Genomic DNA, 15,356 nt, shown 5'->3' on the forward strand with positions numbered 1-15,356 from the left:
AATTGCAAAGTTTCCTCTTCTCCATGGATTCCACTGACTTCTTCAACTTTTCCCAGGGACAAAAAGCCATCTCACTTAGAGACTTGTCTACCTTGTGCTCAGAATCAGCAACATCTGCGAGCTTGTTCTCCTGTACTTGGACTACTCACAACTGTCCTGACTTGTAATCCCAGCAGAACTAAAGTTCAAGGGGACATTTATGTTCCAATCTTCCAAAAGCTTCTCCATACAATTTGATTTACGATTACAATGCCATGAGAAAGCATTGATGGAAGAAATTGATTTATGAAATCAGTATGCAGGTTCCAATCATTTGTGACAGCTCACTACCTCATGATAAAAAACATTTAGAATGATTAGATTTGCTTTGGTGATGGAATGGCTTTTTCTTACTCTCTACTACTTCTATTCTAAAATATAGCTAAAATATCTTAATAACACTCTCTGTTCCCACATTTATGCCACTTTCAGTATATCAGATTTGACACAACAGTTTAGCCAAAGAATCTCATCATATATGAAGAGCAGTGTTTTTAAAAGTGCTCATTTCCTTATAATACACTGTTATTCTCTGGATGGGACTCCCTTGTCCTAACTTAACTCAGGAGGGAGAGAGCAAGTAGGAAAAATGATAAGACCTTGGGAGCATCACTCAGGAAGTAGGAGGAGATCAAGGTTGCCAGGAACAGTCAGAGCAGTTGTGGAGGGAAATTATCCAGTCAATAAAGGCTTGTCCTTAAGAAGGTCCTTGAGTGAGTCAATGCAAATTGTCCAAGGCAGCAATTGGGATCCCAGCTCTCACTCTTTTTCCTCCTATCATCTAGATTGTCTGAAAGAGTTGCTTCCACTTCTTGGCTTCGTTCACTCCTTTTTTACCACAGTCTGGGTTTTGCATTCACATACACCTTTGACTGAAATCGTAGTGCTGACAGTCACCAACTTTTTGTTATTAAGTCCAGTAGACAAGTCTCTGTTGCTCCATTGTCTGAACTCCCTGCAGCATGTGACACACTGAGATGGGAGGTTGAACATCCCCACCTCAAATCTCTCTCTTCCCTTTGCATTATAACCCCATATTCCCCAGGCAGTCCTCTGGTCACTGCATTCCAATACCTTTCTCTGCATTTTTTTCCTTGACTCTTAAATTATTAGTGTCCCCCAGATATTTGCCATTGGTCTTTTTTTTCTTTTCATTCTACATAATTATACCCACACCCATGGAATTCATTTCCATTTTCCTGCTGATGACTCTCAGCCAACCTATAATTCAACTACCTCCTGACCTAAAGTCAGCAACCTAAAACTAAATTCTTCATCTTCCTGACAATGCCCCCCAATCTGTTCCCTCTTACATCTACCATGCTGACTCTTCCTATTGCCTCAGTGGCCCTTAGTCACAAAATCCTGACCATCAGACCTACTAAGATCTAGAAGTCAGTCACTTCTCCCTTAATCCCACTGTTCTCTTTCAAGCTACTTTTCTCCATTGGGTCTTCAGCTCCCACTCTCATTTCCCTCCCATCCGTTCTACAGTCTGCAGCCAAAGTAATCTTAAGAAAATGCAAATCTAATCCATCATTTACCATTCTTAAGTGACTTTCCATTAAACTCAAAATAAAGATAAATTTTTTTCTACTGATTATAAGGCCTTCAGGCATGCCCTTCATTCCTTATCTCTTACTATCCCAGCCTTTTCTCTGGGTCCTCCCACTCAGTCCTGCCCACATGTTCCTCCCACTTCAATATGGAAGGAAGGAAAGACTTGCAATCTCAATTTATCAATCTCTCTGTTTTTTTTCTGCCTCTTCCTCAGATCTTTGCACATGTAGCTTCTTTTGTCTGGAAACACCAATTCCTCTCCCTATCCCTAATGTTGGTGAGATATATATATATATAATCACTGTGTTGGTTCGTGTGTCTCCCCTCCTTGTAGGCAAAGCTGCAGGTTATTCTCAAACCCTGAGGCTGGCACATAAGATACTCTCAAATAAACAAGTAATAATCTAATAAAAACAGAAAAATTTTCCTCATGCAATTAATACTTCAATATTGAATTCATTTAGAGTAACCAAATAAAATTTACCTTTACATGTTTGTTTGTTTTTATAAACTACACAATAACTCATAAGACAAGTCAAAACAAAACAAAACAAAATCTAAGTTTAAATGGCTTTTCCAAGTCATTTAACTGCAAAAAGCTCAGGGTAGCCCTTTTCAGTTTTTGCACTTCTGACCTGTAAGTTGCCCAAGGCTTTGGACCTATTCCTTTTAGCTTCTTTTGAGGCTATAAGCTCCATTCCATGCCCTTGCTATTGACTGTATGTGCCCCCAACTATCACTAATTCTCTACTGGACCTACTTTCTCTTTGTCAAAGGAAGCTCTGTAACTCACCAGCTTACAACCTGCCTTCTTAAACAAGTAGATCTTTTTGCTCAAAGCGGATGAACACAAATAACCACTACATACCATACAACAATTAAATTAGGAAAACACTAAATAGACAGATCTCTGCGTAATCAGATAAAATCTGCTTATAAGCTGGAGGTATCTAGAATCATTATTTTTTCTCAGTGCAAGGTCACAATCCAGCCACACTTGTCCCTATTGTCATAATGAATGCTAAAATACGACAAATAATTCTTCATAAAGAAAGTATGCTCTTAGTCCTCAGTGCTCTGATTTTTCCTCCCACAGGAAAATGATATTTTACCAAAAATAATTTATACCTTGGCATCTGAAGTAATGCAAATTGATGAAAATATAAGACTTCATTAAAATTAAGGATATGAAATCCTTTGGCTCACACAACGTGCAGATTGAGAATTCTGGTGAATGTTAGAAATGTGGGCTGCGCATTGTGTTCTGAATGCACTAATAGAGGTTACATAGGTGGTCTGTTCCCAAAACATGTGAAAATACACCCTCAGTAAAACCCTTAATGAATATTTACTGCAATGACTGTACAGAATTTGTCCTAAATTCGTACTTCTTTGTACTTCTGACAGTAGGAATACAGAAGACTAAAAGACTTGCAGCCTCAAAGATTTTTAAACCCAGATTTAAAGGGTCTATTTTTAAGGTCCTAATTATATAGATTCTGTGATTCACTAAACAATTACACTTCATCAAAAATAAGGAAATTGCAGACCCTGTCCTCAGGTTGCTCACAGTCAGATGGGGAAAGGAGGAAAAGGAGAGAAAAAAGAAAAAGAAGAAACAAACATATGCTGAGTGTCTGCTTCAGGTCAGGTATTCTGTAATATGTTATATATTATTTCATTTAATCTTTTTTAATCTTTCATTTAATCACACAATAACTCTGTGTGGTTGGGATTATTAGCTCTGTCACAGAAAGAGATTCTCCAAGATTGTCCTGCTGTGAACTTGCTCTGATCTAATGTGATAAGAGCTATACAGTCCAGAGAAGGAGGCAGCCCCATGTAACTGAGTGGTTGATAAGAAATAAGAGGGTGGGAAGGAGAGTTGCATGGTTAGACATTAAGAATTTGGAGATCCCCATATTTTGATGTCTCTGTTCTGAGAAGACAGCCAGAAATATGGGCCTGGAGTTCAGGGGAATTCTAGGCTGAAGGCATGGAAGAAATACTTAGGGATTAGGTACAAATCCAGCAGAGAAAAGGCTGAGGATGGAACTTTGGGTTTAAAAACAAAACAAAACAGCAACAACAACAAAAACATTGCTTAAGAAAGAAGAATTCATCAAAAAGGCTAAGATGGAATTGTCTAAAATGCGAAAAACAGGAACAGGAGAACACAGTGTCATGGAATAAGGACTGCAAAGTGGAAGCCTATGTCAAAGGAGGGCTACATAGATGTTTACGTTTCATGTTGGGGGGTCTGGTTGAGTTATGGGCTAAGGAGGAGTCTGCTGATATGGAGGCTCAGAAGACGGACCAGAAAGCAGGTAATGTGTTGGTTTGCAAACTGGCCCCTATACAGGGAGGGCAAGGAAAGACCAAAGAAAGAGGCAGACCATTCCAGATTGGTAGGTAGCAGCTTTCATAAGTAGTAAGAAGTAAGTAAGGGAACTTCTGAGGATTGTCATGGAGACTGCAGGATGAGTAGATCTGCACACCTGCCTGTCAGAGATTAAACAGGGGCCTTAACTAGGTTCAGTCATGTATATCATCCAGATGGTCTCAACAACATCTTACTATCTTAAGGCTGTGACCTTGAGGCAGCATCAGTGTGAAGAAAGCAGGCAGAATGCACACTACAAGGACAGGTGAAGAAGTTAGGGTCCTTTGGTTACCTAGGTCCAACTCTCAGGCAACTAAAGGTCACATCCTCCTCTTGATGACCTCCTCCAACACAGTTTTCTCCCACTCGGTGGCACACTCCAGACCTAGCAAAGGGCTGTGTATAGAGTCTCATAAATGTTTGTTTAAATGACTGAATGGATTTAATTAATTAATCCTTGGAGGACCCCAGAGAAGATGGGAGGAAATGAGATCCAGAGCAGAGGACTGAGATCAGCCTTGTACAGGAGAGATGTCACCTCTTCTTTTGAAGCTGTCATTCACTAACAGTAAGTATATTGAATAGAAGAGACACTCAAATGTTTGTGGATAAAAGGAAGGAAATGATATTAAGGGTGTCATCAAAATATAGGTTATCAATGTTCCTTAATTTGTTAGAAAATTTGATTTTAAAAAAGTCTACCAAAGTTGAATTTTGGTAATCAATGACAATTTTGTAGTAGGCATGCTAAAATGGCCTTCTCTTGATTTTTCACCATGAATGATACAGCCTTTCACTGTTGATGGTTTCATACTATGCTTGAAAAAGGAATATTGAGTACTGTAGAAATTGTTATGCTTAATAATGATGAAGATTCTCATGCTGTTATAATATAGAATATGTTCATGGATAAAGAATATGAGATGCATAAAAATAAGAATGAAATGTGGAAATTTGCTCTTCTAATTTGGTGTTTATCCAACAAGTAAAGACAGAGGCCTAAGAAAATATGTTAAGAATTCTTTAAAAAAATATAACCTACAGTGGGCTTAAAATCCTATGGCTATGTCAAAAGAAATGTAAACCTGAAGAGAATTTAGATATTGCTTAGCAGGGCTTATCTTTTTTATTTGTGTCCTTCAAGTGCCATCTGAGACAGCACTGGGACCCCACCCCAGGTAGGAGCAGATTCTGCAACGCATAGCTCTCTGTCATAGAAATGCTAGCTATCTCATTTCCCTCTGGATTGAAGTTTTCTTCTCTGACTTGGAAAGTCTGCATTCCACAAATACTGGCTTCTATGCACCGTGTCTAGGCTTCCACTGACAAGAATGCGAGAAGTCAGACATTTTTAAATGACGCAGGTTATGGAACACTGGAGGATCATGTTACCTTCCCAACTGTTCACCAGAAAACTTGTTTAGCTATTCTCTGAGATTCCTAATGAGACCCCAATTTTCCCAATCCCCCCCCACCAATGTTTTCAAGGAATGATATTTGGATAATGAGCGTTAATAACCTAATTTCCTTTCCTCCCCATTCTCATTGTTACCACATGGTCAGCTGGAATTGAAGAACTGCAAAAATTTCAAAAATTGCTACAATCTGCAAGTTGCTTTCTTCCATGTCTCATTTATTCTCTACAATGCTGCCAGATCAATCTTTCAAACACATACATAATTTACCATGTTGAGGTCCTGTTGAAGAACCTACAACAGCTCCTATCGTCCACTACATTAAGTCTTAATTCCTTTGTACAGCTTTTAAGACCTTCAGAATTTGGCTCTATTCCTACTTATATTTCTTATATTTATATTACTTAAACTCCTGTACTCCAAGGCACCCTCCTCCTGAGCAGAACCATCTCCTTTCTGTTCAGGGCCATTCTTATATTTGGCCCATCCTATCCCGTCCTGTTCTCCAATTCTCTGGAGGGTGTAGAGCTTACCCTGGCCTTAGAGGGTTGGAGAAGGAATTGGGAGGGGGTTGGAGGGGGAAGGAAAGCATTCCATCTGGTAGGGAAACAGGAACCAGAGGTAAACCATTGTGGCCTCAGAGCTAAAGGGCAGGTGCCTATTCTACAGTCAAGGCCTCAGTAAATAGTTAGGTCTCTTACTTGCTTTGCCCTTTCCCAGAATGTGTAGGTAATACAGAAAGAAACTTAAGATGTATTTCCAAAGAGGTCCCCAAAAAAGAGCAATTATGTGTGCTATCTCCTTCCCAAATGTTACTTAGTTTTGACTTTGTTTGCCACTGGCAGGAAGGGTTACCTCTGGTTGAAGGTCAGCAGCTGGAGAACTAGTTACTAACATTCTTACTACAAACCCAAGTCTCACATTACATCTTTAGAAAATGCAAATCTATAACTTGTTCAAAGAGAGCTTTTATGACTTCATTCAGTATTAACCAGAATGAAATGTTTGCCTCTGGCTGGTTCTCATTGCTATCTCAGAGAGGTGCTGTTGGTTTGGAATTTCTGCCCTGTTTTAAGTGTGATAAGAAGCTAAAGAGAAGAAATATGTGGGAACTTCTAGCTGTGGAAACTTCAAGCTTTAGTCATCCCCAACTCTTTCATGTCATCTGCTAGCCTTGCCTGCAAGAATTTCCATGACTGCAATTGGCACCATTTCAGGGCTACCGACATTTAGTGCCTGTTTTAATACTTTTGACTCATTTAGGAAAGACATGGCTGATGTAGAATGAAATGGAACTTGGGATTCTTGGTTGAACTCATCCTATTTATCGATGCTTAAAGAAGATGTAGGCCTTCCCTAGACTTTCCTCCATCCGTTTCCTCAATCATTTCAAATATTAGAATTAGCTTCCCCCTGGATCTTTATTTTAAATGTTAATTATAGATTAACAGAAGAATCAGAATAAAAAGCATTTATATTTTTGGTTTTCTGTGATTATTTATGTCTCTGCTTTCAGAATGAAATCATTTCCTTCCTGACTAATCAGAAGGCTGAATTTAGGTAACAGAATATAGTTGTGGACTGAAGCTGGATTTCTAAAAAGAAAAATAATTTCATAGCTGACTAGGCATGTCTTAATTGAATGCCATTCTATACTCCTTGGTAACCACATATTCATTCTTCAAGACCCAGTTCAAATGTCTTTCTCTCTGTGAAGCCTTCTCTAGCTTCCCCAAGCAAAGTTTGGCATCTCTCCTTCATATTCCAACAGCACAGTCTTTGATTCCTTGAAGTCACAAATATTTACTGAGCACCTACTTTCTATTACTCAGTGTCTTATACCCTTGCCATAATATACTTTATGGAATTTATCAGTTCGCCCATCTGTCTCCCCCTCCCACTCAACTTCCAAAGGGTGAGTAGTATGTTTTACTCATTTTCCTATCCTTCTGCAAAATGCTTGCACACAGTACATGCTCAATGGGGATGATTTACACCATAAAATATAGGAGGCGGTGATTCCTAAGCAGCTACATGAGTAACATCAGAGACAAGAAGACTAATTCATTAGGTCTGAGATTTTAAGTAGAAGAGTTTGTCTGGGCTTCTAGCCTTGGTCACCTGAGGGAAAGGTTGGGAAGATGGAGGTTAGCCCTGAAAGTCCGAGCTGTCAACAGAAATAATCTAATTATCTCCTGGATTTGCCTCCTACAACCTATTACCCTGCCTATGGCTTCTTCAGACATTCCTCATTTCTTGCCTGAATGTACTGATGACATTCTAAATTGGTCCCCCTAACTCCATAGTATTCTTTTCCTCCCTAGTTTCTTCTAATCCATTTTTATCATACCATTAGCCTGATCTTTCTAAAAACAAATACTTGTTTGCTTAAAATCCTTTTAGCACTTAAAATCCTTCAGTGATCACACACACACACACACACACACACACACACACATGCACACACATTGCCTTCAGTTTAAAATCCAGATGCCTTGTTGTGATGTTCAACTCCATCCATGGTTCAGCCCTTCCTTCCTCACTACTGTTATTCCTCCATACACACCCTGTTCTCCAATTATACTCAGCTACTGAAGTTCCCTGAAAGTTCCAAACCATCACACCTTTACACCTTGGCATATGATGCTTCTTTTTCCTAGATTGAAAACTTTCATCCTTTGTCTCACCAACTAACTCTCACTCAAATTTCAGGTTATAGCTAAGGTGGTACGTCATCTGAGATGCTTTCTTTAACCATCCCCCCATATCCCAACTGGGTTAGGTGCCCAATGCATGGGCTTCCATAACACTCTGTGCATTCCCCTAATACAGAATGCCTCAAAATGGTACAGCACTTGCCTGATTTGTCCAGGACACTGAGTTTCTTGGAGATAGGCACACTTTCTTATCTGCATCTGTCACTGTCTCAGTGGTTCTTCCCTAATCAGCCTTCTTCACATAATACACAGGCACGCAAGCATGCATGTGCGTGCACATGCGCGCATGCACACACACGTCTTATTTGTATTCCCTGCTCTATATTTCTCTCTGTAAAACGAATCACCTTATAATAAACTATATAATGTACTGACTCATTTTGTTTGTCATCTATTTATGCACTAGAAGTAATTTCATAAGAGCAAGAATTTGAAAGACTGTATTTTGTAAAACTATCTTGGGATCCCTGGGTGGCGCAGCGGTTTGGCGCCTGCCTTTGGCCCAGGGCGTGATCCTGGAGACCCGGGATCGAGTCCCACGTCGGGCTCCCGGTGCATGGAGCCTGCCTCTCCCTCTGCCTGTGTCTCTGCCTCTCTGTGATTATCATAAATAAAAAAAAAATTAAAACTATCTTAAATTTCTCCGGTCTCATGTTGGCTTTTTCCTTCCACTTGGTTCTACATTATGGTTACATTACTAAGAAATAATCATTTATACCTTTCTGAGAGGAATTATGGGAGTCTTTTTGTTCGTTCACATGCCCACATATATTACCAACATCCTATTTTGCTAACATTTGAATGCCAGGATGCTTGATATTTTGCTCTGGTTTTTATTGTCAGAATTTCGGTTACCTATTCACAGACTGACTCCTTTTAACAATATAAAAAATTCTGTCCCCGCTTAGTCACTTCAAAGCAGCTGTTTGAGAAGGCATGTCCCCTGCTTCCAGTCAAGTTAATAAAGAGAAACATTTACTCTTCCATTTTGTGTATTTGTTTTTTGCTTGTCTCAAAAGATTTTGTGCTTCCTTCATTGCTAGATTCTAAGAGTCTAGAACAGTGCTTGACCATAGAGCAGGGGCCAATGCAATATGTTAAATAAATGAATTTGTATCTTCTGTGTTTGGTATGACATCTAGCACATAATAGACCCCCAATACACGTTAATCGAATAAATTAATGTTGGATTTTAAGAAACAGTGATGCAGAATCACATTAAGGGCAAAGTGGATAAAAATGCCATCCTAGACTTCTCCTTCCCCATGTTCTGTACCTAATCAACTGCCACACTGTGATTTACTTCTTAAGAGCCTTCCTAATATTTTCTATTCTTTTCCTGCCACTTCCACTACTTCATTCATGTCCCTGTCATCTCCATTACGGACTATTACAGTATTCTAGCTAGTTTCCACACCTTCAGCCTTGCTCCTCCAGTTGATCCTACTCCTTCCCATCCTTACCTTCTGCCCTACTCTACCCTACCCACATCTGCTCTGCACTCCTCCCTTTCCAAATGATTGCAATTTTCTAAGCACTTCTTTCATGTTTCTGTGATTCTGTTCTCTTTGCTTGGGGCAGCCCTCATCTACTTTGTACATTTGATAAAATTTATCTTCCAAAATTTCCCTTAATGTTGCTTCCTCTCTGAAATCCTCTTTGACCCCCAAGTACAACTGTTGCTCCTTCCTCTGCCTTCTAAAGCATTCATCACCCTGTAAACTGTCACAGCCCATTCATTATCACTCTTGGCTGTGACTCCCAAAGCCTTCCTGAGTTTCTCAGAATTCATAGGTCTCGAGAAAAACCTCTTGTTTGGATCCATCAAAGGCTTCCTTCTCCATGAGCAAAACCATCTAAGTGATCCATTTAAAGTTTTCAACATGGGGATCCCTGGGTGGCTCAGTGCTTTAGCACCTGCCTTTGACCCAGGGTGTGATCCTGGAGTCCCAGGATCGAGTCCCATGTCAGGCTCCAGGCATGGAGCCTGCTTCTTCTCTCTCCTCCTGTGTCTCTGCCTCTCTCTCTCTCTCTATGTCTATCATAAATAAATAAATCTTAAAACAAAGTAGTTTTCATTTTTTTTTTAAATTTTTTTTTAATTTTTATTTATTTATGATAGTCACAGAGAGAGAGGCAGAGATACAGGCAGAGGGAGAAGCAGGCTCCATGCACCGGGAGCCTGACGTGGGATTCGATCCCGGGTCTCCAGGATCGCGCCCTGGGCCAAAGGCAGGCGCCAAACCGCTGCGCCACCCAGGGATCCCCCAAAGTAAAGTTTTCAACATGAATTAGACATTCTTTCTGAGAAGGCACAAAGAAGTCTAAATGATTTTAGATTTTAGAAATCTAAAAGATTAGCGTGAACCTTACTAAAACTGGAAAGAGAAAATGATGCCTGGCTTTGAGATTGTGCAAGAGTCTTATTTAACTGCCCAGAGCAGTTATCAAAGGGTTTAAGAAACATGTCAAGAAGTCCAGTGTAATATGGGTGCTGAGCGATAACTGATTATAAAACTGGGCAGAGGGCAGCCCAGGTGGCTCAGCGGTTTAGCACTGCCTTCAGCCCAGGGTGTGATCCTAGCGACCGGGGATCGAGTCCCATGTCGGGCTCTCTGCATGGAGCCTGCTTCTCTGCCTCTCTCTTTCTTGTGTGTCTCATGAATAAATAATGTCTTAAAAAAATAAAATAAAACTGGGCAGAATTTTTATTTCCCTGAGCCACTCAATATAAAAAATTTAAGTAATCTCTTCAAAGAATAAATTATAATGGAATAAATAAATTGCAACTGCAGTAAGTATACAGGTTTTGGCACTTTATGTTTTTTTTTTTTAATTGAACACTACCTATTCCTATAGATGGCCTTAGAAAATACTCTCAAATAAGTATGGCTTCTCTTCCCTAGCATAATCACTATCCGGGAGAATATGTGGTACCCCTCCAAAAGTATTCTCAGTATTTTTCCTCACTTCCTTTTAAAACAATGCTGTTGCTAAAGTTTGCTGAATAAAGAAAATATGTCCTATTGGGTAACCATTTGCAAATAGTGTACTTTCTTTTCTTAAAGCTACTAAATGAAATCTAGTCATATACTATAATTAGGATTTCACACAATGAAATAATTACTTTGGGCCTTGGATTCCCAAGAAATTCCATTGTTGAGCAGAACAATGCCTGGTCAAGAGATGAAGGGGTAGGTTTTAAAAAATTATCTTATCTCCTTATTTAAAAGTTTAAATAAGAATGATCAGAATAGAAAATTATATCCTGATTCCCAGATCAAGAAATGCCAGTGTAACCAACACCACTATGTAATGGCAAGTAAGAACCCACTATGAACAGAGCAGGGCGTGGTGGTGGGATGCAAAGAGATTTCAGGGATGGGCAATGCCATCAGGGAGTTTACAACTTCTTCCTATCACTTCAGTCAGCCTAGCTCTTTCTGCCTCTAGACCTTTGCCTAGGCCATTGCTTTTACCTTCAATAGCTGTCCCAAACCTCTGACCTGGCAAACTTTAGCCTATCATTGATCGTCAGCTTAAACACCACTTTACCAGAGTGGGGGATGGGGTTGGGGTTATTCCCTATCCCTCTAAGATGAGATCCTTCATTTCTAACATGCATCTACCATGATTGTTATTTTTTCAAAGATTTTATTTATTTATTCATGAGAGACACACAGAGAGCGAGAGAGAGAGGCAGAGACATAGGCAGAGGGAGAAGCAGGCTCCATGCAGGGAACCCGATGTGGGACTTGTTCCTGGGATGCCAGGATCATGCCCCGGGCCAAAGGCAGGTGCTAAAACGCTGAGTGTTATAATATACAGATATTTGTGAGGATTTTTTTTTTTACTAGTGTCATTTACTGATTATCTCTCCAGATAGAGACTGCAAAGTCCATGAGAACAAATAATCATGCTCACTACTCTACCCTCAGCCCTCACACCATTGCATGGTACATAGTGGGGTCTCAGTAAATATTTGTAGAGTAACTTCATTAATGATATGAATACAAATTGCCAAAAAGGACTTCAAGATAGCATGGCTGAGGTTCAGATGATAGCTGCATTGTGAGATTAAGGGAGGGAATATCCAACCTGAAGCTGAAATGGTCACTATCAAGAGAAGAGCTGAGATGGATCTAGAAGAAAGAATAAGGTTTGTTCCAGAGAAGATATGGGGAAGTGTCTCTGGCTGGAGGAACAGAATAGGGCATATGGCAAATGATGGGGGAACATGAAAACACGTATGGTTGAATGGGAGGCTCTATAGGAAAGTGGTGGGATTAAGAAGTTGATTAAAGCTTTTCAGCAATGGATTTGCTGCCAGAACACAGGTGACATGAACACCACCACTAAACCTAAACCAAAATGGGAAGGGAAAAGACTCACATCAACATTGTCATCATTGGACACATGGATTTGGGCAAATCTATCCCTACTGGTCATCTGATCTACAAATGTGGTGGGATCAACAAAAAATCTATCGAAAAATCTGAGAAGGAGGCTGCTGAGATGGGAAAGGGCTCCTTCAAATATGCCTGAATCTTGGATAAACTGAAGATGAACGTGAACATGGTATCATTGATATCTCCCTGTGGAAATTCAAGACCAGCAAGTATTATGTGACCAGGACACAAAGACTTTATCAAAAACATGATTACAGGCACATCTCAGGCTGACAGTGCTGTCCTGATTGTTGCTGCTGGTGTTGGTGAATTTGAAGCAGTATCTCCAAGAATGGGCAGACCTGGGAGCATGCCCTTCTGGCTTACACACTGGGTATAAAACAATTAATTGTTGGTGTTAACAAAATTGATTTCACTGAGCCACCCTACAGCCTCATATATTGAAGAGATATGAGGATATCGTCAAGGAAGTCAGCACCTACATTAAGAAAATTGGCTACAACCCCGACACAGTAGCATTTGTGCCAATTTCTGGTTGAATAGTGGCAACATGCTGGAGCCAAGTGCTAATATTCCTTGGTTCAAGAGATATAAGGTCACTCGTAAAGATGGGAATGCCAGTGGAACCACACTGCTTGAGGCTCTGGATTGCATTCTGCCACCAACTTGTCCAACTGATAAGCCCTTGCATCTGCCTCTCCAGGACGTCTACAAAATTGGTGGTATTGGTACTGTCCCTGTGGGCCAAGTGGAGACTGGTGTTCTTAAACCTGGCATGATGGTCACCCTTGCTCCAGTCAAAATTCGACTGAAGTAAAGTCTGTCGGAATGCACCATGAAGCTTTGAATGAGGCTCTTTCTGAGGACAATGTGGGCTTCAATGTTAAGAATATATGTGTCGGGCAGCCCAGGTGGCTCAGCGGTTAGCACCGCCTTCTGCCCAGGACGTGATCCTGGAGACCTGGGATCGAGTCCCATGTCAGGCTTCCCGCATGGAGCCTGCTTCTCCCTCTGCCTGTGTCTCTGCCTCTCTCTCTCTCTTTCTCTGTGTGTCTCATGAATAAATAAATAAAATCTAAAAATAAATAAATAAATAAATAAATAAATAAATAAATAAATAAATAAATAAATAAATAAAATCTTTTAAAAAATGTATGTGTCAAAGATGTTCATCGTGGCAATGTGGCTGGTGACAGTAAAAATGACCCACCAATGGAAGCAGCTGGCTTCATGGCTCAGGTGATTATCCCGAACCATCCAGGCCAAATCAATGCTGGATATGCACCTGTGCTGGATTGTCATGTAGCTCACATTGCTTGCAAGTTTGCTGAGCTGAAGAAGATAGATTGTTGTTCTGGGAAAAGACTGGAAGATAGTCCTAAATTCTGGAAATCTGGCGATACTGTCATTGTTGAAATGGTTCCTGGCAAGCCTACGTGTGTTGAGAGCTTCTCTGACTATCCTCCTCTGGGGTGTTTTGCTGTTCGTGACATGAGACAGATGGTTGCTGTGGGTGTCATCAAAGCAGTGGACAAGAAGGCAGATGGAGCTTGTAAGGTTACCAAGTCTGCCCAGAAATCTCAGAAGGCTAAATGAATATTATCCCCAACACCTGGCAACCCAGTCTTAATGAGTGGTGGAAGAATGGTCTCACAACTGTTTGTGTCAATTGGCCATTTAAGTTTAATAATAAAAGACTAGTTAATGATAACAATGCATTATAAAGCCTTCAGATGGAAAGAATGTTTTCTGGACCATTTGCGTTTTGTGTGTTTGTGTGGCAGTTTTAAGTCATTAGTTTTCAAAATCAGTAATTTTTTAATGGAAACAACTTGACCAAAAATCTGTCACAGAATTTTGAGACCCATTACAACGAAAGTTTAATGAGAGGGGGAAAAAAAGAAGTTGATTAAATTTAGGCAAATCTAGGCTTTGATGGTCCCATTAAAGGTTTTGAGCAAAGTGATTGCTATACAAACCTAATATTTTGACATCTAAATTACAAAGCAGATAAAATAAAGGGTTTAATTTCCATTATAAAGATCTTTTAGCAAAGCTAAAAGATTATGGAAGTATTATTTTAGACAAAATCACTTTGGATAGATTGAAATATTTATTTACAACTAAAAGAGTTGTGAGAGATTAATAATTAATGAGCAGAGTGACTGTTAGTAACCACTGCTAGTTAAAGATCATTTAAAAATTAAGGTAATATTTCAATTCTAATTGAAAATTGACATTTGTTATTTAATTTACACAATTTTTATTTATGTAAAACTTCAAAATCATATCTACTGCATTTGGCAAAGTATCTTTCAGATTCTAAAATATCACTTGCTGAAGAAAATTCCAGAATATTTTCAAAAATATAGTCAATCAGTTACTCTGCTAATTACAGAAAAATAGAAATGCAGCTCAGATGCCAGCAAAGGCACCCTGCCTTCATATAAAATTGACAGTAAAATACCTGCTTCTTCTCAGCTTCCCTAGGGATGACAGGGCTGGCTTTTGCCTAGAGACTTCTCTCTTGAGTCTCTTGTCTTAAAATAAGTTGTCCATTTTAAAAATACTACATCTCCCCAAATGTGGAACAGGCGGCCAACTTTTTTAAGGGATTGATGAATATAAAATAAATAAACTATGTAAAGGAAATAAATGTTTAACATCCACCCAACTCTTGATTCTTAGACCAGTGCCCCTGAAGTACAGTTCCCTCCTTCAACTTCCATAGAACATGTCTCCATCCACCACTGGAGACTTATAGTTTCATATGGCTCAAACTAATATTGTCCTTCCCTGATAAGCCATGTATCTGAAAAATGCCTCGATGTGG

The 15,356-nt window shown here is 39.7% G+C and overlaps 1 pseudogene; it reads left to right on the forward strand.

Annotated features, from left to right (window-relative positions):
* The first annotated feature begins 12,459 nt into the window (after window positions 1-12,459).
* LOC140594063 (elongation factor 1-alpha 1-like) lies at window positions 12,460-14,142 on the forward strand (annotated as a pseudogene).
* Window positions 14,143-15,356: the final 1,214 nt, after the last annotated feature.

This window comes from Vulpes vulpes, chromosome 9, assembly GCF_048418805.1.
Source record: "Vulpes vulpes isolate BD-2025 chromosome 9, VulVul3, whole genome shotgun sequence".
NCBI classification, from domain to species: Eukaryota; Metazoa; Chordata; class Mammalia; order Carnivora; family Canidae; genus Vulpes; species Vulpes vulpes.